We start from the raw sequence: 21,799 nt of genomic DNA, 5'->3' as shown, positions 1-21,799 counted from the left end.
TAATATTTTTATCTGCAGCTGCTTCTATGCTTTCCACAAGAAAAAGACTTCCAGGATACCAGGACCATAAGAGAAGCACAAGTCAGGGAAAACTAAGGTTCATTTCTCATAAGTAGAGTCTGCAATACAGCTCATGATTTATGTGCATCAGCAGCACATGCTACTATTTTCTTAGTATTGAAATACGTCACTTTAGATGCACACTATCACACTACCTCTGCCAGGGTGAAGGATACAGTTACTTATTTAGGTGACTATACCTGTTAAGAATTCTGTCCTAAAGAAAATGAACAAAAAACCTTTTTCCATCTACTTTCTCTCTTGTGGTGTGTTTTAGAATCACCTACAGAATTTCAGTTGCTGAATTTTCACATTAACAAGGGCTATCACCTTTTAAAATTTTCACAGGACTAATAAGGTCTCTCTTTTATAAAGAAAATGCTTCCAAACTCCTTTTCCCTCTGGATACCACAGTGCGTCTTGAGCTAATTATGATTAGATATTTGGACTCCAAAATAAGAACTTTTTTCTCTTAAGTGCTTTCTGATGAATACACAGAAAATTACATTCCATGCAAAGGTGTGTAACATTTTATATCACACAGCAGCGGAATCTGGAGTCTTAGTAGGGATTAAACATACAAGGTATGTCATGGTATGTATTGGAAAAGGCATAGTTCAGGGAGTACCATTCTCACTTTAGTAAGTGAATAATTCAGAAGAACATTATCCCTTCACCAAGATCCTCCTTTACACTCATAGATACCATACTCAAACCCAGTGGCCGTCATTCTATTACTGATTGAATTCTCTAAAATATTTGTCCTCACTTTTCCTTGCAACTTAGAGAGCCTTGTTGCCAGAGTATCATACTGCTCTTGAAAATGATTGCAATCGATTAAAAATGTAGCATTAAAAAACCCCATTCCACAGACATGTAATTTTTTTTTTTTGCAAATACAGTTTACAATTATATTAAAGGACGTAAGAAAGACAGACATTCCCCAAAAGCTTATCCACCTATTTGTGCATTCTTTGTAAGTTTATCATTTAATAATATTTTCATTATGTCCATTATTGCAGTCTGAGTTAGTTCTGCATTCCAACTGCATTCTCAGTAAAGAGATATGCTTCAGCTTGTTTGTGTTGTCCCCTTTCTCTGCACCTTTGAGACTCTCTGAACCTCTGTTCAGTTCTGGTTTTAACTATCAACATTCAGATGAATATCCACAAATATTTCTTAATTTATTTGCAGCTGTAACTGTTAAAGCTTTCTTACATTCAGTGTGTTGGATTTTATGTTCTTTCTCTACACCAGTTTGGTATGGGGCAGAGTTTATACAGGGTATTACATGGTTCAGTCCTAAATACACTCATCTGACAGTGATAAATGGTGGATCCCAGCTTTGTCCCTGCTACCATCCTGCCAATTTGATCCTGGCACCTTTATATACTTCATTTTATTTAAAATTAATTAGAAGAAGCCTTAACTCTATTAAAACATATGCTGAGGATACATTCATGTTTGCATAGCACCAGGAATTCCTTGAATTCAAAGGATCTAGAGCACAAAATGTTTTTCATAGCTATCTTTATAGTGAGAATGAAAGAACAGCGGTTTTACTCACTTGCAATTCTGCATAACTTTTTGTCTGCCAGCATTTTCCACTTCACAATGTAGATTGAAGACATATTTTTAGCCATTAAAAAGCCAGAGTCATGCTGTTTAGTTTGTCCTTGAGCCTTGTGACAACCATCTAGAGCATACCCATTATTAATTATTACATCCATTTCCAAAATAGTTCAGCCTCTTTCTTGCTGCTATCTCCAGATAGTAATTATTAAAGAAAAACACCTTCAGCATCTCCTAGTTTAAAAGTACACAAGAACCTTAATGAAGTGCCTTACTATATAGAGCAGTGACAGAATCTCTGGTGCCAGTATTTCAGGAAGCTGTCAGAATCTCTTGGGATAATCTTCAGAAGTCCATGAATCAGAAGTAGGCGCCAGCTTATAAGAATAAAATATCTATTTTGACATTGTGAGAATCCAGCTTTCTAACCTGACAGGAAAGCAAGTACTCAACACTCATTCCAACCAAACTGCATCTGACTTTGACACCAGTTTCCAGAGATGCAGTGTTAAGGAAGGACCCTGGAGCCAGGCTGATAGCTTATCCTCCAGCCTATGCTGAGATGGGCTATCAAACCCCACTTGGAGGGGTGATCACTAGTGACTTGTATAAACTAATCTCTATCTGTATAAATTAATAAATAATCTCCAACAGCCCAAGGTTGCTATCCGCTTATATTCTCCAGATGATACCCAATGCCTAGAACAACTTTGCTTATATATATACACACGCATGCACACACACATATATATACAAACATATATATACATATATATGTATATTAGGGTATACATAAAAGTTGCATTTCACGTAAATATATTTTATTCACACACATATGCATTATAAACAGTGTTTTCCCGAGTAACTAGAGCTAATAAAAAGAAGGGAGAGAGTAAGTACAAAAGAGAAAGAAATCTTCATAAAACATTTTCCGAGATAATATTTCATGATTTTTCCAAGCAACTATGATTGTGAGCATGTAGTGTTACTGTGCTTGATGTTCCTGTGGAGCTTTGAAATATTCCGTTAATTACTGATTGGTCACATACATAGTTTTGGATAAGGTCAACTCTCTTCCCGGTGCAAATGTTACTGCCATGTGCAAAAATTAAAAGAAACTGCAACTTTTAATCTGCATCTTTAAGCTTTTTGTTTTTCACTGCCATTTAGTACTGAAAATAATCACTGAAAATCAATCACTGAAAAATGGAATTTCAGCTTTCATATTTTATCTTCTGATGCTTTCACATGTGCAGACAAGAAAGATTAGTGTCAAATGCATACACGGATAAAACTATTTTTAAAATACTGAGCTGTATTTTGAAAGTGCTGATTGCTACTACAGCAGTCTGCTTGTATTTTTCTTTAAGTTAATTGAAAGTAAATAATATGACTGAAGTGGTATTCATGGAAACAGTATCACTTTGTCTGAGTTAATTCCTTTCTGCAGTCTGCTTCAGCTATGCATCAAGACTCAGAAAACGTACAATTCCCCTTAAAAGGATCCTCTATGGGATGAAATAAATAAGAATGAACTAAAGTTTCATCTGAGCAAGTGTGAAGTACTGCCTGTGCCAGTTTCTGGTAAGCTGGAATCCTGCACAACATACAGCTGCTCCATAAACTAACTGCTCAGGCAAGGACTGTCCTGTGGTGTATGGCCAGCAGGGACATCTGAGAGATGAACCAAGTTCATGGAGGTGGAATGTGACCAGTATCTATCAGGCAAGAATCTGAGCTGCTCTTTCAACTCCCCAGGAGCATTTGTAGCCTCACCATTTCAGGTTGCAGTGGCCAAAAGCCCTTTGAAGTACAGCTACAGGGCAGGATCTCTCTTTTTTTTTTTTTTCTTTTTTTTTTTTTTTTCCCTGTGATCTCTGTTCTCTATCTGCACTGCTAAGTAGATAACAAAATTGATCAGAGGACATATTTTACTCATTAATGCTTCCTTATAGGAGGCATAAGCATCTCATTTAATACTTTCAGTTACTATATACTTTTCCATATCATTCCCAAGTCAATGGGAATTTTCCCTAAGAAAGGAAGGTGCAATTAATCTATAATTCTGTCTGTATTAGCTTTCTTGTGTAATCTCTCACCATATTACAGAATCAAACTGGTGTGTCTCAGCTGTCTTGTCAGTTCAAAGTACAGACTCATCAGTGGGGGTATAAATGAACAACCACACTCTGCATATTGCATTTATTTGTGTGCTAACAGCATGTAGAAATCTTTGGTCACCACACCATCCAGGTGTCTTTCATAATTTCTAAATATTGTTTTGAACAAGACTCAAATGGACCTTGTTTAGTTCTTCAATTCCAACTGCTGAGTGATGCTGACAGTCTTTATCTTCATATGAATGATGTACTTTGAGCAGTCAAATAAAAACACATAAATCTGATGCTCTAACTGTATGTATTCTTTTCTGACATGCTTTCTTTCCTTTTACATTTTATTTCTTAATATGGGTAGCTCTGTTACTACATTATCCACTGCATCCTGTCCTGCTTATAAGCAGATTAATACTTCTGCAAATCTCAGAATTAAAATCTCTTAAAAACTATAATGATATTATAAAATGGAGGACACTAGCTATACAAACAAAAAAGGCTGCATTTCATCTTTGTTTAACATTTTAAGGACTATAGTATTTGAAATATTATTAAATAACAAAATCAGAAAAAATACAAGTTATCCACATCAGTTTAGGATTAGCATTTATTTAAAACAGGATCCTTTGTAACAATGTTTACATAAAGTTAAACCATACGATGCCAAATATATTTTAATGTTTTTACTGAATTCTACTGGGAATTCATTGAATTCCAGTCAACTTTTCTCATTCTGTTAAATTTGGAGGCCATTATTAGAAGCAAATGTCTGTTATTTTTTCTGTTGTGTAACTGAATGATGACTTCACAGATTAGACTTAAAAAAATTCTAAACACTCTAGATAAATTTCCATAAAAGTGTCATTAGCAGAAGACTATTTTTTGAGTTCCGAGATTATCAGTCAAACTTTCAGTTATAAAATGCAACAAAAATGTTGACCTAGCCTGATTTAGAATAATCTAACTTCTAATTTCTAATTACACTAAAGGAAATAATTTCCACACCTGTAAATCAAGCTGAAATAAGAGGTTTTATTTATGTTTCAGAATCCTCAAAAAAGGAAATGTTAGGCATTTGTATTACTTTGGGCATTCAGTCTACATGAATACAAATAAAGTTGCAATGAAAAATAAAAGAGAAACTATCAGACTTAAATACACACTAATTCATTTTAATAGTTAGATACCGAGGTTAGATACCGAGGAGCACATGTTTAAAAAGAAAGGACAGGCAGTGCAATATGCTTTTCTGTGTTCGTAAAGGTGATATGCATTGTCAGAATAGGGCCAAAGAAGACATGCAGAAAAAAATTGACGGTGTTTCATGAAGTAGCTTTAACTACACTGCTTAAATAGTTTAACTAGTCTGTTTAAATAATTTAGACCTACTTAAGTTATTCAGACTAACGTAGCGCTTAGGAGCATCATGCGTGGTCAGCCCTTAGAAGAATGGGTAACAGCAGCAACTAGGTGTAACAATTGCCCACAGACAGATTTTAGAGGCAGATTTTACTGAACTGGTCTAGGCTACTTCTACCACAGCACTGCCAGAGTAAAGAAAGGGTAATGTCAAGCATGTCATCTTCATCTACGTAAGTTTAACTTACATTTGGTACACGTGCCTTGAGAAGAAGGGTCAGAGAGGAAAGCTTTCTGCCCACTTGTTCATTTACACGGGAAATACTAAAAATGAGACAGTAGTTTAGGCCTGTGAATTTCACTGTTTTTAACTGGGTGAATAGACAGCATAATACATTCTGAGCATCTCTGAATGTCAGCAGTGCCACAGAGTAACATGTTATGGGATTCTTAAACCAGGCATCCTGGACTGATACTTAAGTGTTCTTTAAGCAATGTTCAAAAGAAGAGTTTGACTTAAACAAGACAAAAAAAAAAAGTCTGTTTTCCAAAAGGAGAAGGGTAAGACAGGTCAGTTCATCATTCACTCACCAAAACCTTAAATATATCAACATTGTCTTCGCCTATCCAAAGTAGATGTCTGAGCCAATTATTTAAATAATGAAGTAGCTGCCAACTGGTAATGAGCAGCTCTTCATTTAAATAGTATCCTCTTTAAATATTATCTAAATATGATTTAAAAAGAGGTAGATAGATTACTAATGCCTAAAATGGTATCAAATGCACAAGTACTTTATTTTGGTTCTTATACAAATGATTAAGAAAAACACAGGACTTCTTAGTCTTAAATGTGACAAGGTTATCATGTATTTCAGCAAAATGAGTTTGAGCTCACCTCTGTTTTCCCATACATACACAAAAGAAGACGCAGTGATGGTGAACCATTGTAAAGACTTCAACTTGCACCAAGCAGAATTTCCTATTAATTATCTTATTCTTACACAATTAGTTATTGCAGAATGGTACAAAGTTTAGTTATCTGTAGACACCATGCATGGAAAGAATACATATACACACATATAAGCACAGTCATGTAAGCATTTTTGTATATCATATCATCATAGAATCATAGAAGAGTTAGGGTTGGAAAGGACCTTAAGACCATCTAGTTCCAACCCCCCTGCCATGGGCAGGGACACCTCCCACTTTAACCCACTGTTTTGCTTTGTTATTTCAGTAAACAAGTTAATCAATTTGTAATAGTCATTTTAGTACACAATTTTAAGGTACTACAAAAATGAAATTACTTATATAGTTTAAAAAGCACAAGAAGTTGAAAATTAAATACGTAATTCTGGAGACAGTGACTCTAGTGTCAAATTAAAACTTGGAAAACATAAAAGATGTATTCCTTAACAAAAGAACTATTTGTAGAGACACATTAAGAAAATAGATGACAGTTTATTTTTTGATACCCATCAATGAATAAATTTTACAGAATGAGACATTTTGAAACGAGGGTGGTGAGGCACTGGCACAGGTTGCCCAGAGAAACTGTGGCTGCCCCATCCCTGGAAATGTTCAAGGCCAGGTTGGACAGGACTTTTGAGCAACCTGGACTAGCGGAAGGTGTCCCTTCCTATGGCAGGGGGGTTGGAACTAGATGATCTTTAAGGTATATTGGTGGTTGGGGTTACCCATTGCCTTGTCTCTTGTTTTTGGAGGCAATGCAGTGCTAGATCAGTAAGTGAAGTGGGTAAACAAGCTTCTAGTCCATCTTCCAGTGTAATATAAAGTCTATTTAAATCAGTTGAGTATATAATCAATGAAATGTAAAGTCCTCAAGCTGCAGACATACCAAATATTAAAGTGACAATATACTGCACTTGGTCATCACTAGATCTTAGTCTGTAGTCTGTTGGTAGGATTGTTACAACTATCTTTTCAGTTAAGTAGTTAGAAGCTGGACTTGTCTATGTAATGCTTCCCTTTTTTGAAGTTATTTTTCAAAAATTATGAATTCTGCTTAAAGACTGGATCTGAATCTTGAGGCTGTATAAGCACTGTTAAATGTCAAAACAGATAGTGGAGGCTCTCAAATCTGTCTTAAAATATCTCTGTTGTCGTCTTCTTTTATACACATAGTTTCCTTTTAGAGTTTTGTTTCAGAATAATTTTCAGATTATAAAATTATGAGCTTCGTGAGCTGATGCTTAAAGTATCAGGGTTGAAGAAATACCTGTCTGTGCCTGCAGAAAGGCACTGGGAGGAAATTTAAGGCTCTCCTAGTGAGTCTGTAATAACAATTCGCCTTCCCAGTGAGTCTGCAATATAATTTCTTCTACTTCTGGGAAGGAAATAGACAAAAAAGTTTGTTGGAGGAAATTTCAGTGGGAACAGTGAAGTCATTCCGCTTAACAGAGTAGGGAAAAATCGAACCTGTGCTAATGCAGTTGGTGTTCACATTAATGCTCAGAAGCTGAAAATGACTGAAAAAAAGGATGATTGTGTGGTTAAAGCAGTGACGCCTGACTCAGGAAATCTGAGTTCATTTCCTGGCCTTGGTATCTCTTTAGATTTGCGCAAGAGATTTAATCTCTCTGCTTGCCTTTTTTTTTTTTCTTTCTTCCTGTACCACAGGGGAGTAATAATGCTTCAGATTGTTCTAAGAATAAATGCATTAACGTGGTTGATCCATTTAAGTTCAGGCAAAAAGACATACAAACACTTCAGTTCTTGTTCCCTTATTTTTTACAAAAGGCCTTTTGGCTATCTACAGGGCAAGCAGAGTATTCATGCCCTGTGTCTAGAAAGGTGAGGAGGCACCTGTAGTGCCTGGGCTAACCTCTGTACGCAGGTCTTACACCCTGGCAGCGCACCCAACTTTTAGTCAAGAAGTAGTGGCAGATGATGCTTACCAATTACAGGGGGGTTGGTTTTCTCCTACATGAACATAGCTTGAAGCTACTGTACAGCTTGCTTCCTCTGGGAGGGCTGGTGAAGGAGGCAGGCAAAAATGTAGAAATATTGGCAGCCAAAACTTCTGAGAAAAATGAAACTTTGGAAATCTGAAGTTGAAGCACAGCAATATAGGTGCTGAAAGGCTAAGGTGACACACACATGAAGATTCCAAACCATGGGAGATGCTGAAACACAAGCCCCAGACAAGCGCCAAGGTGGCTAGGAAAAGCATTGTGGTATAAAAACTGAGTGAAATGATCCTGAACCATCTCATGTAACCACAGGCAAGTAACTTCCTGAACCTCGTGGAAGTCCTTGATGTTCTGTCAGTGCCTTCTGACTTCTGGCACAGGCAGAAAATTGGAAGAAATCAAACTCGCAAGTCCTTGGACGAGAACTAGCGTGGAGAAAGCCCGGTCTCCTGTGGATTTGCATGTAGCTGTTGACTGCAAGAGTCCTTCCAGGCTTTTCAGGTAGCTGGCACACTGGTGAAGCCTGTTTCCCCTGTGAGTACTCTCCATGTCCCAGCACACTCGCAACGTTTTCATCAATCACATTTTGATTTGTTTCCATCAACGGGCACACCAATTGCAAGGGCACGCTGGAAAACGCTGCCAGCGACCCCGTAGGCCTCATGTCCTTGCGAGCCCCGGGCGACAGACGGAGCTCGCGGGCAGCGCTACCGTGAGGCGCGCCCGTCCGAGGCGCCATGTCGCTGGCGGCCCCGCTCCGCGCCGCCGCGCCGCATCACCCCTTCGAAGGCGAATGCGCGCGCACGGCGCCCTAACGGGCGGCGGGGCGGGGCGGGGCCCAACGGCCGGGCGCGCTGACGTCAGGGTGAGCCGAGGGGGCGCGGAGGGGCGTGGGGAGGCGGCCGGCGCGGCGCCCGGGGCATGCGCGGCGGGGCTACGCGTGCCGGCCCTCCCACCGCGGGCAGGACCGGGCGGGGCGGGGCGGCGCGGCGCGGCGCGTGGCCGGTACCTGAGGGCGCCGAGCGGCGCGGCCCTGCCCGAGGAGGCGACAGCGCCGGCCTGCGCCCGTCCCGGCGGTGAGTGCGGCGGCGGCGGGGGCTCTCCGCGCCGCCCTCCCCTCGCTCTTCCCCCTTCCTCTCACGGTGGGCTGCGCGGCTGGGGGTCTCCTGGCCGGCGGCGGAGGGCGAGCGGCCGTTGCCCCCCTCACTTCGCCCCGCCGCCGCCCGTCCGCCGGGTCTGGGGTTGTCGCCTCGGCCCGGGGATGCTGCGGCATCACCGGCCGCGCAGGCCGCGGGAGGCTGGGGAAGGGCGGGCGGGGCAGCCGCCTCCTGCGTGTCCCTGCCGGGCGCAGCCTTCACCTTTGGGGGGGCCTGAATGTCAGCTGAGGCTCCGCAGTGCCGCTGGCTGCGAGCCGTGCCACAGGTGTGGCCTCCCCCAGCTGGCAGGGTGCTCGCAGCGGTGCCAGCCGGGGTGGCAGTGCCCGGGGCTTGCGCTCGGCTTCCTCAGCTGCGCTGATCCCAGAGGTTAAAGGCAATCTGGCAAGGCAGGCCTGCCGCTGGGTTCCTCCCGCGGTTCCCACTTTGCAGTGGTTTATGCGTCTTTTAATACTGTTTAGTGAGAGATACCTGCAGGTATATTGGGAACCAGCTACTGAAGGCCCTGAATGTAAAGATCTCTTTGTAACCCAAAAAAGGGGAAGAAGGAAAAGTACCCAGAATGTGGTTGTTCGAAGACAACAGTTTAAAAAGAAAAAAATTTGAGTATCTAATTTAGCTGTAATCTGTAAAGACTTCGATTGTAACAACAAGGGAATGTTATGTGTGATGATTTCACTTTAATGACACCAAGACTTTGCAGTCATCACCCAGAGCCTGCTGTTATCGTTGTATTCTGTTCAATGTACTTTGACACACAATGAAACGTAGGCAACTTCAGCCTTTAACTTTGAGTTGGAGGAAGTCAAGCTGTTTATCTTCAGTTAAAGAAAGCAAAACTGAATGGGAACTTTAAGCTGTAGCAGAGCATTACAGTCCAGGCCAGACAACAAATTAAAGAGAGGATTGTAGATCTGGTACTCTGTCCAGATGTATGTCGTATAAAGGTGTTTACTGCTTTTCAAGGGAATTGGTTCGATTTGTAGGATTCATGCTTCATATTCATAGTGTGTTTATTCCTGGTGTTTGTGATCTTTGAGTCCCAATTTGATGTGAAATAGAATTTTTCATTATGAAGGTATTAAAAGCAAAATGAAGTTGGATCTAAGCTCTCATTTTGCTATATTCTCATAATTGAGAACCACTTTAAGCATTCTCTGAAACTATAAAAAAGTCTGTTGTAGAGTAGTTGAAAATACAAAACTCTTCATCCCATTAGTGTGAGGCAGTAAATATTTAAATTTTTTTGGTGGTACTGATGACAATTGACAGATATTTTCTCATGTATGTAGTGATCAGATAACGCAAAATTCTGTGGGCCCATTTTGAATTTAATGCCTCCGAGGTGAAGAGGGTATGGCCTGACATGGAAAATTAGTAATAAACAGCTGCTTGAATGTTAACTAAGGACCTACTTTAATATTGAACTTGAAGAAATGTTTTTAAAGTTGAAATTATTTTCACTCACAGTTAGCACTTGTCATTATAGAAATCTCAGTGTTTGGGCTCCAAAACCTGTTCAGTATTGTCTTCTGATTGTAAAGCTATTTAAACAGTAGAAATATTTCAGGTTTAGAAGATTTCTATATTTGATATTTTTGACCACTATAGCACCTCGTGTTTTTGAAGTGAAGTAATAATATGTATGAATTTAGAAAAAAATTAATAGTAATGATCTCAATTAACATAATGATCACATTTAATATGTTGTTATACTAATGAGTAATCCTGTTTAATGGAGCTGTTCACGTAAAAGCTCCGTGGAGTAAAACCTATTACTTTTGGACCTGATCATCCTTTAAGAGGAATTGGTTATTTGGAATAAACCAGTTACAAAGAAGTGTTGGCACTGGCTCTCTAGGTAGAAAGCCATCATGCCATCAGACTTAAGGCGAACCTTGCTTGCCTAAAATTATTAGACTGTGTGGATCTCTGAAAACGGAAGAGAGATGAAGGAATAAAAGGTAGCCAGTTGCAGCAGTTGTGGTGTTCTCTTTTAGATTCTATTTGGAAGTGTAAACAGCAGCACCATCTTCTTAATTAGAAGCTTTCAGGCAAGGTTAAATTCTGTGCCAACAGGGATACTAAGAAGATCAAAATACTAATGATACTTTTGATAATTAGATTTAAAATCCTTTATTGTGTTTCAATTGGAGCAATAAAAAAAAAAAGCTTCTGTACATCTCTTGAGACCTGAACACGTGTATGTTACAATAAAATCCCGACAGCATTAAAATAATTATCCTAGAGTTGATGTTTAGCTAGTCAGTGTAGGTCTTTGCATTTCTTCACACCTCTGGGACATGTATCCATCTCACTCTTAAAATTTTATCAAATAGGTATGGTTTGGAAGACATTCTGAGAATATTGTTTCTTCCTTGATCAAGAGTAGCTTGATTTGCAGAGATCTGGATTTTGCTCACTAGCTATTCTCTATTCTAAAGGAAGGATTCAGCTGGAGCAGTTCTGAAAATATTCTATAGTGAGTGAAACAAGAAAGTCTTCTTGGGGTGGGGAATGCTTATCCCTGGTCACATGGGGAGCTGGTGTCACAAGTTCTCAGTAAAATGCCTTTTTCACTAGAGATTGCTGAGATTTTCATAAGCACTTAGTCCATGATGAGTTGAGGTAGTCTGCTGCAAAGTGCATTTTAATGGCTTTGATTGAAGCAGAAATATGGTTAATGTTGCAGGGTTCTTGCTGCAAGGAGACTTGGCTTCTTAGCTGGAGGAAAATGGCTGGTAAGGTTTTACTTTTATGTGGTGATTGAACAAGTTATAGATCTGGAATAACCCTTAAATTGCAAACAATTTCTGAATTTATTCCCTGAAGCAAAAGAACTGTGCTTTTAGGCTAATTAGCCAGATGGCTTGTGACACACGCAGTGCAAGATAAGCAAAGTGTCAAGGGAGAACTGAACACCTTGTATTCTCTTGACTCAATATCATGTGTACTTTGAGCTGGAGATTCAGGAATCTTGTCTAGATGGATATAGAGATGTGAGCACAATGCTAATTTGTATGATCTTCAGCTCATGTTCTTTTTGTGAATCATATTAGAGTTTACTTAAATGCATTTTTTTTTTTATGTTATAGGACGAAATTATTACAAAAATGTGTTGATCAGTATTTTTGATGGTTTGGGGGAAGCTATGGTTTTTATCTAACCTTCTTCTTGATAACCAACCTTGCATAGGTGGAAACTTGGCAAAGCCAAAGCTACTGCAGGAGACTTGAGAAAAGGAGCAGAATCTTTACTCCTACATAGCCTTGTCCATCAGTAAACAGAGTTTAAAGAAAAATCCTAATCCCTCTCTGTGTAAATCAGTCATGAAAGCTCTCTGAAATGGTAGTTTGTAAAAATAACACTTTATCATGACTAAATTTGAGAACTTGATTAAACAAAACATGATATGTATCAACTTCCTTTAAATTCAAGTGGAATATAAGCACAAATGACTGTCTCTGTGTAACTGTAAGCTAATGTGGGAGAAAATGATCCTGTGGACAAACTGTCACCTGTAGCTGAAGTTACACGTCAGTTTCTTTGAGAATCTTTTTTTCAATTGCGAATGTGTGAGGATATAACAAGTATCTGTCTTCCACATTGTAGAAAACTAACCTTGATAGGTACACTTAGATGTAACTTTGTGTATCAGAAAATCAGTAAGAAAATACAAAACACGCTTTAAAATACTTGCAGAAGGCTGCCAGTCTGTGGTTAAAAAACATTGATGTTTATTATGCCGTGGCGAACTTGCAAAGTTGTTTGGTATTGGAATATTTTTAGAGAGTTTGGTTTTGAGATCGGGAACAAATTTATAGCAATCAAATCATAGGCAGAAGCTGTAGGTGTCTAGCACTACTCAAATTAAATTCAGTAGCAGGAAAGTAGTACTTTGAAGGTGTGTTCCAACAATAAGTGTCAACTGAAAGCTGTAACATGCCAATATATTTGCTGTAGTATATTTGCTTAAGGGTGAATGTTGAAGAGAAGTCAAACTTCACTTCAAAGAATACAAGTAATCCAGTATCTTCTTGAAACCATATAGATATAAAACAAACTGATCAGTAAAACTGGTATGTTTGGTAGCAAGGAAAGCAGAAATCAGTGGCCAGTTCTTCCAATGCAGGGAGTCTACAAGTAGTTTTCCTCAGGAATCTGCAGAAGGCAATGAAAAAATCTTTAAAAGAATTATTAGTAGGGCTCTGGAATTCTGTGCTTAAGGTGGTCATGGATGGAAAAAACTTGAGGGCTCAAGGATAGGTTGGAGAAGATAGCAGAGGAGAGATCTGTGGAGAGTTCCTAAACAAACTATGTAAAATTCAAGAAATCCTATGAATTGAAAGTAGTTGAAGATGGAGAAGGTCACATTCTATGCTTGCCCCATTCATCCTCTTCCTGGTGCATTTTTTTAAGGCTACCATAGGAGACAATATGACTTTTTATTCATCACCTTTAGTATAAGATTGACTGCTAGAACTGTATGGCTGAGCTGGAGAATTGAATCTGGATGTTGAATTGCCATGATCCAAACCTGGAGAAACAGTATGACTTACCTAATATTTCAGCCTTATCCAGGATTCACTTGCCCTCCTTCATGAGAGAAGTTTTAAAGATTTTTTTATCAATTTTTCCTTTTTTTTTTTTTCTTCTTTCATAATCCAGGCGTAGCTGATGTAACAGTATGGTTTCTTAGAAATATATAGCGATGGTTTGACATGTTCTTGTCCCAAGGTTGTGATCTTCTGAAAACTAAACTATGTTGAAAAAACATTGGCAATATGTAGAAGAGAAATTCCCAGAACTATTTTCTTCTATCTTCCTTCTGCTTCATCTTGTCTAGTCTTGCTAAATTATCACCCTTGAACCTCTTCAGGCTTACTGAAGATATCTCAGTACCAGCAAGTTTATGAATTACATGCAGTCTCCTTCAATTATCTCTGCTTGTCATTCGTCTTAACCTGTAACTAGAATTCTTTCTCACGCGGTGGTGTAAAGAATGAGCATGTGTGGCTGGAGGGGAAAAAAAAAAATCTTATGTATTGGTGGTATGCATAGCCTTCTTGCAGATTTGAACTAATGGGAATTCTTAATTTTAAGGTGCCTACATAGGTAAACTGTTTAGCAGTGGTTCAGACAAGTAGTATTGTTTCTGTCTTTAGTCATGATATCATCAATACAAAAATATATTGAACCATATCTGTTTGTACCACTGTAAGTTGGTTTTAGCTCAAGACAGCTCAATGTTCTTACATGGAGAAGCTACATCAGCTGAATAAACAAAGTAGAGGAGTAGGATGGACAAGGTGGCAGTCTCAAAAGAGTTATTTCCATTTATAATCAGTTGCATTCAAAGTTTCGCTTGGCTTCCAGCCTGCCTGTTCTTATCAGCAAGAAAATCCTGCTCCAGTAGCATGCATTACTAAGTAGCAGAAAATGGTAACTGGAAGCTGACTCTTTAGTTTGTTACTGAATCAGTGGTAAAGCAAGTCTTTCATAGTAGAGTTAAGAGATGGGAATAGGGTGTTTGAATCATTTGGTGACACTGAGTTCTGAGGGAAAAGGGAGGCTCTTCTCTTTTTAAGTGAAGTATTTGGCAGACAACAGCATGTAGTTCTTGTTTGCAGAATGACATTGCTTTTATGTCTGAACTCAGAGATAGATTAATCTGTTTTGTAAGAATAAATTTCTGAAAGATTGAGTTTGCCAACATGAAATGCTGTTGCTGGAGGAATAATACTATCAGCAAAAGCAGTGGCCTGTTTCTGCTGTCAGTTGTTCTGGTGCTGACATAATCATAAAATTTTTGAAAGGAGAGATTGACGTCTACCATGTCCCTTCCTAGAAAGCTTGGATTCTAGGCTGCAATTGATGTTTGGGATTCTTCAGTCAATATTGACTACAGCATAAAATTTATTTTGCCATTATGATTTAAAGCTGACATCACTATTTATAACTTCCCTGAAAGGCAGCTGCCTACATCAAATGAGAAAGATCAGAGTAGTTTGAATACGTGTGTAAACACACACGCACATACATATACGCAATTATGGGTTATCTTCTGGGATAAAAATCCTGACAAATACAAGGCAGTGTTAAAATGGCATAGGAGAGTAACCTAGATGTGCTTCATAGTCACAGTACTTTTCTTTGTGGAGAGAGTAATGCTTGAGTAATAGTTTAGTTCTCTGTAGCTGTATAACTTTGTCTTTAGGGGACAGAGCACTAGATCTTTAAGGCAGACACATAATGTATGTCTCTTCTTAGTTTGGTTTTCCACCTTCTCTTTATTGTCCTTCCAAATTCAGTAACAATTTAAACTGAATCATGTCATCAACGAATTGAAGCAAATAAAGGCTCTTTATATCTCTTTGCCAACAAAGATTTTGAGAACAGTACATCTTTCGCTGTTTTAAGAGCTGTTAAGCTATTCTATTAAGAAACTTGGTCTTCATGATTTGCTTGCTCAGGTTGAATCTGTTGAATTGGTTCTGTTCACAGAAGGCTGTTCCTTCTGCAACACAACAAATGAAGTAATCCACATAATTCCTTCTAGCTGGAGTGTTTCTGCTTTGGAGGTATATTAGTCATGATTACGTCAGTTGTTTCTGCTTATAATTTATTACAGTATATCCCATCTGCCTCTTGCAATGCTTTAAAAGCTGTTCTTGGGATCAGCATACTTTATGTAGTGTTTCTTATCAGCTGCACCTTGTGCTCTCTGGATTTCCAGTGAAAGCCTTACCATGTTCTGGATCTTGTGTTTTGAAGAGGTGGTTATGCAGGAAGTGCATGGTATTTATCGTACATGTTATTATTAGTTTATTAACAAGATAGGCTTGCTGCATTTAGATGAGTGGTTGGAAGAGTGCACAAAAGCAAACTTAAAGAAAACCCAGTGTCCTCTAGTGTCTGAGCCGCATTTAGTTCTTACTAAAGGCATTTTCCAGAATTTTGACCAAGTCAGAATAGACATATATTTTGTCTCTGCTGTGGCAAGAAGCCACAAATTCCCTCTCTTCGAAGAGGGAATTGCTCACTTCCCTCAGGAAGATGCATCAGATGATTAGCAGCTTCAGAGAGTTGTGCCTCAGCAATGCTTTATTCTAGTTGCTAGCTGACCTCTGTCCTTGAGAAAAGTTAGGCTGTCAGCACTAATGCAGAAAAGAGTGTTGTTGCATTTCATGTCTCATTTGTGTCTCATTTGTGAATGAACTGTAATAACCTGTATTAACACTTAAGAGGAATGTGAGAGTACACTGTTTCAAGTCTATTTCTTCCTTTTTGACAGCCCTAATACTCTCTTTTGTTAGGAGTAGTATAGCTCTGCCCCCAGGTATCTTCTTCCATCTTCTTTTTTTTGTCCCAAAGCTGCTCTTTTGCTGCAGCTGGCTAAGCATCTGGACCTTGCCTCCCTTCTGCTTTATTGCTCATGTAAGAATGCTGGAAATCAGGACAAATTTTACCTATTTGAGAAACCTTAACAAAGGTCTTGCTTGTAGTTAAAATTTGAACGACTTTTTATTGGGGGGGGGGGGAAAATCTTTAGGGTTTTATAACTGAAATCCTGTTTTGTTTCAACCTTTTGGTAAGTTTTGTTGTAAAAGTTTGGGGTTTAAAATGTATAGGCTCTATTTTATTCATAGGCAAAGCTGAAGTGGGCAAATTTTTACAAAGCATACGTTCTGGGCAGAGAGCGCTTAGCCCTTTTTTCTTCCTTGACATGCCCCATACTCAGTGTAAATGGCATTAATGGCAGAGTGAATTGAGAGCGTGGCCGTAAGGGATGTGGATGGAGTTTTTGATTTTTGGAAGTATGCTGGTAGCCGCCTTCTACAAAAGAGAGCTGAATTTCTCTATTTCTTTTTCTCCAGTAAGTGCTTGTGTCCTCTAGCCTTAGAAAGCATTAGGAAACTGTATTCTGATGAACAACAATACCTTTAAAGATTGCAAGGAATGTCACATGTTTTTGCTGAATTGGCTACAGATACTGTCCAATGTTAGAAATACAGAAACCCTAATCTCTTAATTATGTCTTTCTCATTCTCTCTTTATCTCTGTTCGTTATCATACTCTGCTTATATTCTTTGACCTAGTGCCTTCTGACTTACAGTAAATAAAATTCAGCACAACAGCAGCTTGGATAACTGGTTTGATTGGTGTTTGTGGATCAAACTGTTACAAATGGATAGAACATCAGCATACCTAAGTGTGAAGGAGGAAGATTAGAAAAGGTGTTACCTCTAAGCTCTCTGAGATCTGGGAACAGAATCTGTCAACTTCAAATACAGAAGAACAAGATTATTTCAGAGATAAGGTACACTAAGCATTGAGTGTCATATATGATGGCTATTGTACCTTCAAAAGGTGGACTGTTAAAGATGCTAGTATTAATCACTATGCGGATTGGATATAGAACAGAGACTAAAATTCATAGATGACTTCATAAAGCGTTGGGAATTGATTTGACAGAGGTGTTTCAGAGGCGCTGAAGGCAGGAGAAGGAAGGAAAGACTTTACTGCAGAGCTGATAAATCATACTGGACCTTGGAGTTGAGAGAAAGCCACTTTTTTAACTGGAGCCAGTCCGTGCAGGGTAAACAACACAAAAGAATGTGGCAGTTGTAAATTCTCAGAAGTGTAATCACTCAGAAGATTCAATTTAACTCATGCAACATACACAATTTCCTCAGGATTCACCATCTTTAATTCTTCAGGTCTTGTCCTCTTCAGAGCAGGTGTTTGCTAGCTAGATCTGATGCCAGTTTCTTTCATTCTGGTAAGCTCCTGTGGACCTCTTAAAACTGAAAATTGGCTTGCAGCCGTGCTAGCATCTTGCAGTGTTCCTAAGTACTTGCTAAAGCAGCTTTCTGCTGTATCTGTTGCAGGGTCCTCCCTGCAACATTTTCCCTTGTCATCCAATACCTCCCTATACTGGTATAAATAAGATATTTTCACGTAACTGCCCATTTTAAAATTTGATTTAGAATGTAATAGTAACATCAAGTACTTGATGGCAGAAATACTACAGAGCTTCACAGCAGTTATTCTGTCAGCCTGCCCATACCAAATACCTCTTCTACCCACCCCACCCCCCAAAAAAACCCAAAACAAAACTGATTAATAACTGGTGTTTGCTGATATATGGACAATGATGGGCATAATAAGTATTTTTGGGTAAATAAGGAAGCTTGTGCGCCACTGTAGTTGCCAGCTTCTTACAGACCTACATGAAAGTACCATTTTTGTTATCTAGAAGCAGCAAGGTGGTGGTTAACTATCTTGGTTTTCCAGCGCAATTGTGTTACAAGAGGAGCGTTACAAATGTATCAGTCCTGTTACCTTAAGTTTGTTTCTGCCTCAAGAAAAAAATTCTTCACACTGGGAAGGAAGTTGATCTGAGGAAAGTTGTCTGAAGTTGGCTACTCAGTATTTCTGCTTAGGTGGTCTTAAAATCGAGAAGAATAATTAAGCATACATCTGAAACTGTTGGCATAGCAATAGTTCTGCAGAATTGCTCGTCTGTCGCCAGTCTGTCAGATATTTTTCATCCAGCAGCTGTTTATTCCACGCTGCTGTGACAGTCGGAGAGGAGTTTGGTCCCACTCAGAGTCATCTGTTTAGAACTTGAAAATGCTGTTTAGCTCTCTGGTGGCATGGATCATAGGGATCACAATATTTTAAGGTGCCCAAACATTGAAATGTGTGAACCTTAAGATGTCTTCTGCTGTAATAATAATTCCAAAATGTGTAGGGTGGAGTTTCAGATAGAAAATTAAACTTTGCTGAGAAGCTAATATGTAGGAAGCTGCCTTTCTGGTGTTGTTGAAACAGACTGTGGACAAAGTAAAAATGAATGTTGTGTTTGCTGGTTGAAGCTAACATTGGAGGAGCTTGTTGTGGTGTGAATAATCCAATACAAAAAGCACAAAGGAGAGGGAGAATGAATATCCTTTTGCTTATCAGCAGGAGCTTGAATATCCTTGAAGGTAAGGATGTAGCAGCTTTTCAGTTAGCTCAGATTATACTTCAGAGAGGGTCTGTAGGTTTAATTCCTTTCGCTGCATCATTATGTAAGGCTTGGCTCTTTATAATTAGCTTAATTCCTGATTAGGCTTGTGTACACTAGATAATGTATTTCCCAAGGCAAAGCAAATAAGACTCGTTTGCCTAAATGTCTGTTTTTTAAAAAATCCATAGATTGCTAAAGTCTAAAAATACTTCCATTTTCTTTATAATACAGCAGACTACAACTTAAATGATATTGAACCTGAGTATTGTGGGATGTAGAGATCATACTATAACAGGTACTGTGCTGCTTGATAAAGGAATGTAATGGTTAGGGTAGTGTTACTTCTAGTAGTAAATATATATCAAGATTGAGGATGTTTAAGAGAACCTAATAAGAAAATTTCCCATTTTCTGGGAAAAATAACGTCTGCCAGACATGATATTGTTAAGTTTTTGGGGTTTTTTTTGATGACGTTTTATTTCAATGAAACAAATGCAACCTAGAATTGAAAAGGTGACACAGTAGATATACTTAAGTAGCTAATAAAATATTGACAAGTATTACTTGTCTTTTAATTTAATTATCTGAAGTGTTTTAAGCAACCAGTACACTTTTCTTGAAGATAATGTTTTGTCTTTCCCTAATCAAGGATAAATGAGCAAGCACCCTTCCTAGAGAACTGGAAGGTCTTCTTTTCAAGTTCAATTTCCAGCACTTGGTGGAGGATTAAAGTAATCTAATTAAATGGCCTCATTTAAATTTTGCAGTCACCTAAGAGATGGTAGACACATGTGAAATGGGAATTATCCATAAAGGCTGATAGTTAAATTAGCAGCTTTCTAATTTAACTTTTTTTTTAATTTGGAAGATTTCTTTGAGACTTGAAGATTTTTGTTAGAATTGGGATATCTTTTGATGTATACCCAGTACAATGCTTGTTTTGAATGAATTCATCATGATGTTAAAAGCCATTTTTAATGCATGGAGGGTTTGTTTGTTTTAATAAAAAAGGTATACTTTATTGCCTTTACTGTGTATATTTGACAAACATCTTTGACATTTGATATTAAAGCATAATGATTTTTCATTTGCAAGGTATACGGGTACACTGTAGGCAAGTTTCTTTTTTTTATGGATACAAATACATGACTGAGTTGATGTGAATGCTTTTTTTTTAGTAGATGATGTTCCTTATAGTGTTTTTGAGGTAAGTCTAACATTAGACTTATTCACAGATACCTAAACATTAGACACCTAAATCCACATACAGGCACTTTATGTATAAGGAGTTAAATGATTTGCTGTTGCAGGGTGTGTGGGGGGAATACTTGTGTGCTGCTTTGTACACCCAGGTGAAGGTGCCTCCGGCGTGCAAGAATTTTTTGGAAGCTGGATTTGTGTGTTTTTAAATGGAAATGCACTTCAGTTGTAGTATGTGGATTCTGATATTTTCATTATGTCAGGAGCCCCTAAATTAACTGTGTTCCTCTTCATATCTTTTTTATGTAGATCTACTTACAGAAATATAGCTCTGGGGCATCCTATTAATTTACAAAATCCTAAGGGTACTTCAATTTGCATGAATTTAAGGCCACTTTGATTTCTATCTTAAGTGTTACTTAGTGAGGTCTTGCAGCTTGGGGAGTGACTCACTTTAAGGTAATGCTTGCTGTTACTTGAATAAGTAGAACCTTACTTGCTGTCTGTTGATTCTCATCATGATTGTCGTGGTTTAAATTTTTTCATGTTTGGTTTTTTCAGTCCTGCCAGGTGTATGTAGGTCTTTGAAAAGAGAAACATGGATAATAGTTTCAGGGAATAATGTGTGAATGACTGTGTCTTTACACTATTGTAAGACCAGCAAGTGGAACTGATGAAAACATCAAGTCTAGGCTAGCAAAAGCAATATTCTTTTACAAGTGTCTTGAAAAAAACTGAAACCTGGTCTTGCAGATAGAGAATTTAACACAGAACTTGTCTTAAGATGCAACATTGAAACTTGGAGACTTCTCAAGGCCTTATCTGAATTGCAAATCTTAATAATAGCATTTAGAGAAGTTGTTTGTATTGTATAGCTAGGCAAAACAACAGACTAAGTACCGTACAAAAGGGTGGTACAGACATTGTCCAAATAGTAGAATGGATAGGTGGATGAGGGTGGAAGAAACAAAAAGCAGTGTAACAAAGGAAGGCAAAAGGTATGTCTGTAAAGCAGATATGGCTTTATAAAATGATACAAAATAGACCAAAATGACATGACTGTAAGTTGAGATATTCGTTAAAGAATGTAGTGGAGTCTCTGTACTGCAAATCAGGTTTACGGGAGTGAATTCAAGATACAAGGGTGTGTGTGCATACTGTGATTGCCACCTTATTTCATACTCTTGTAGCTAGGATGACGTGTTCATGTATTGCTGCACAGAAGTAAAACTTTTGAATTCACTTACACTGATCTAATGCAACTGTTGCCCTATACCTGAAGTTTGTGCATGAATAAGATAATGACCAAAATAGACTATAGTTTCCATTCAAAGAGGAAAAGCTACCTAGGAATGTTCATCTTGAATTTGAGACATCAATAAACTGGAAAAA

The 21,799-nt window shown here is 38.4% G+C and overlaps 1 protein-coding gene across 8 annotated transcripts in view; it reads left to right on the top strand.

Moving 5' to 3' along the window:
• Window positions 1-6,850: 6,850 nt before the first annotated feature.
• CCSER2 (coiled-coil serine rich protein 2) overlaps window positions 6,851-21,799 on the top strand; it is a 73,465-nt gene continuing 58,516 nt past the window's right edge. For 6 of the 8 annotated variants that reach the window (XM_030487461.1, XM_030487465.1, XM_030487463.1 and 3 more), the window contains exon 1: window positions 8,981-9,114. The gene's annotated coding sequence lies outside the window, so the exon portion shown is untranslated. Of the gene's footprint in view, window positions 8,904-8,980; window positions 9,115-11,572; window positions 11,934-21,799 lie in introns of those variants that run through there. The other 2 variants (XM_030487460.2, XM_030487459.1) reach the window with 2 other exon arrangements.

Source organism: Strigops habroptila, chromosome 5 (assembly GCF_004027225.2).
Source record: "Strigops habroptila isolate Jane chromosome 5, bStrHab1.2.pri, whole genome shotgun sequence".
Classification (NCBI taxonomy): domain Eukaryota; kingdom Metazoa; phylum Chordata; class Aves; order Psittaciformes; family Psittacidae; genus Strigops; species Strigops habroptila.
This window is presented reverse-complemented; position numbering and strand designations above follow the sequence as displayed.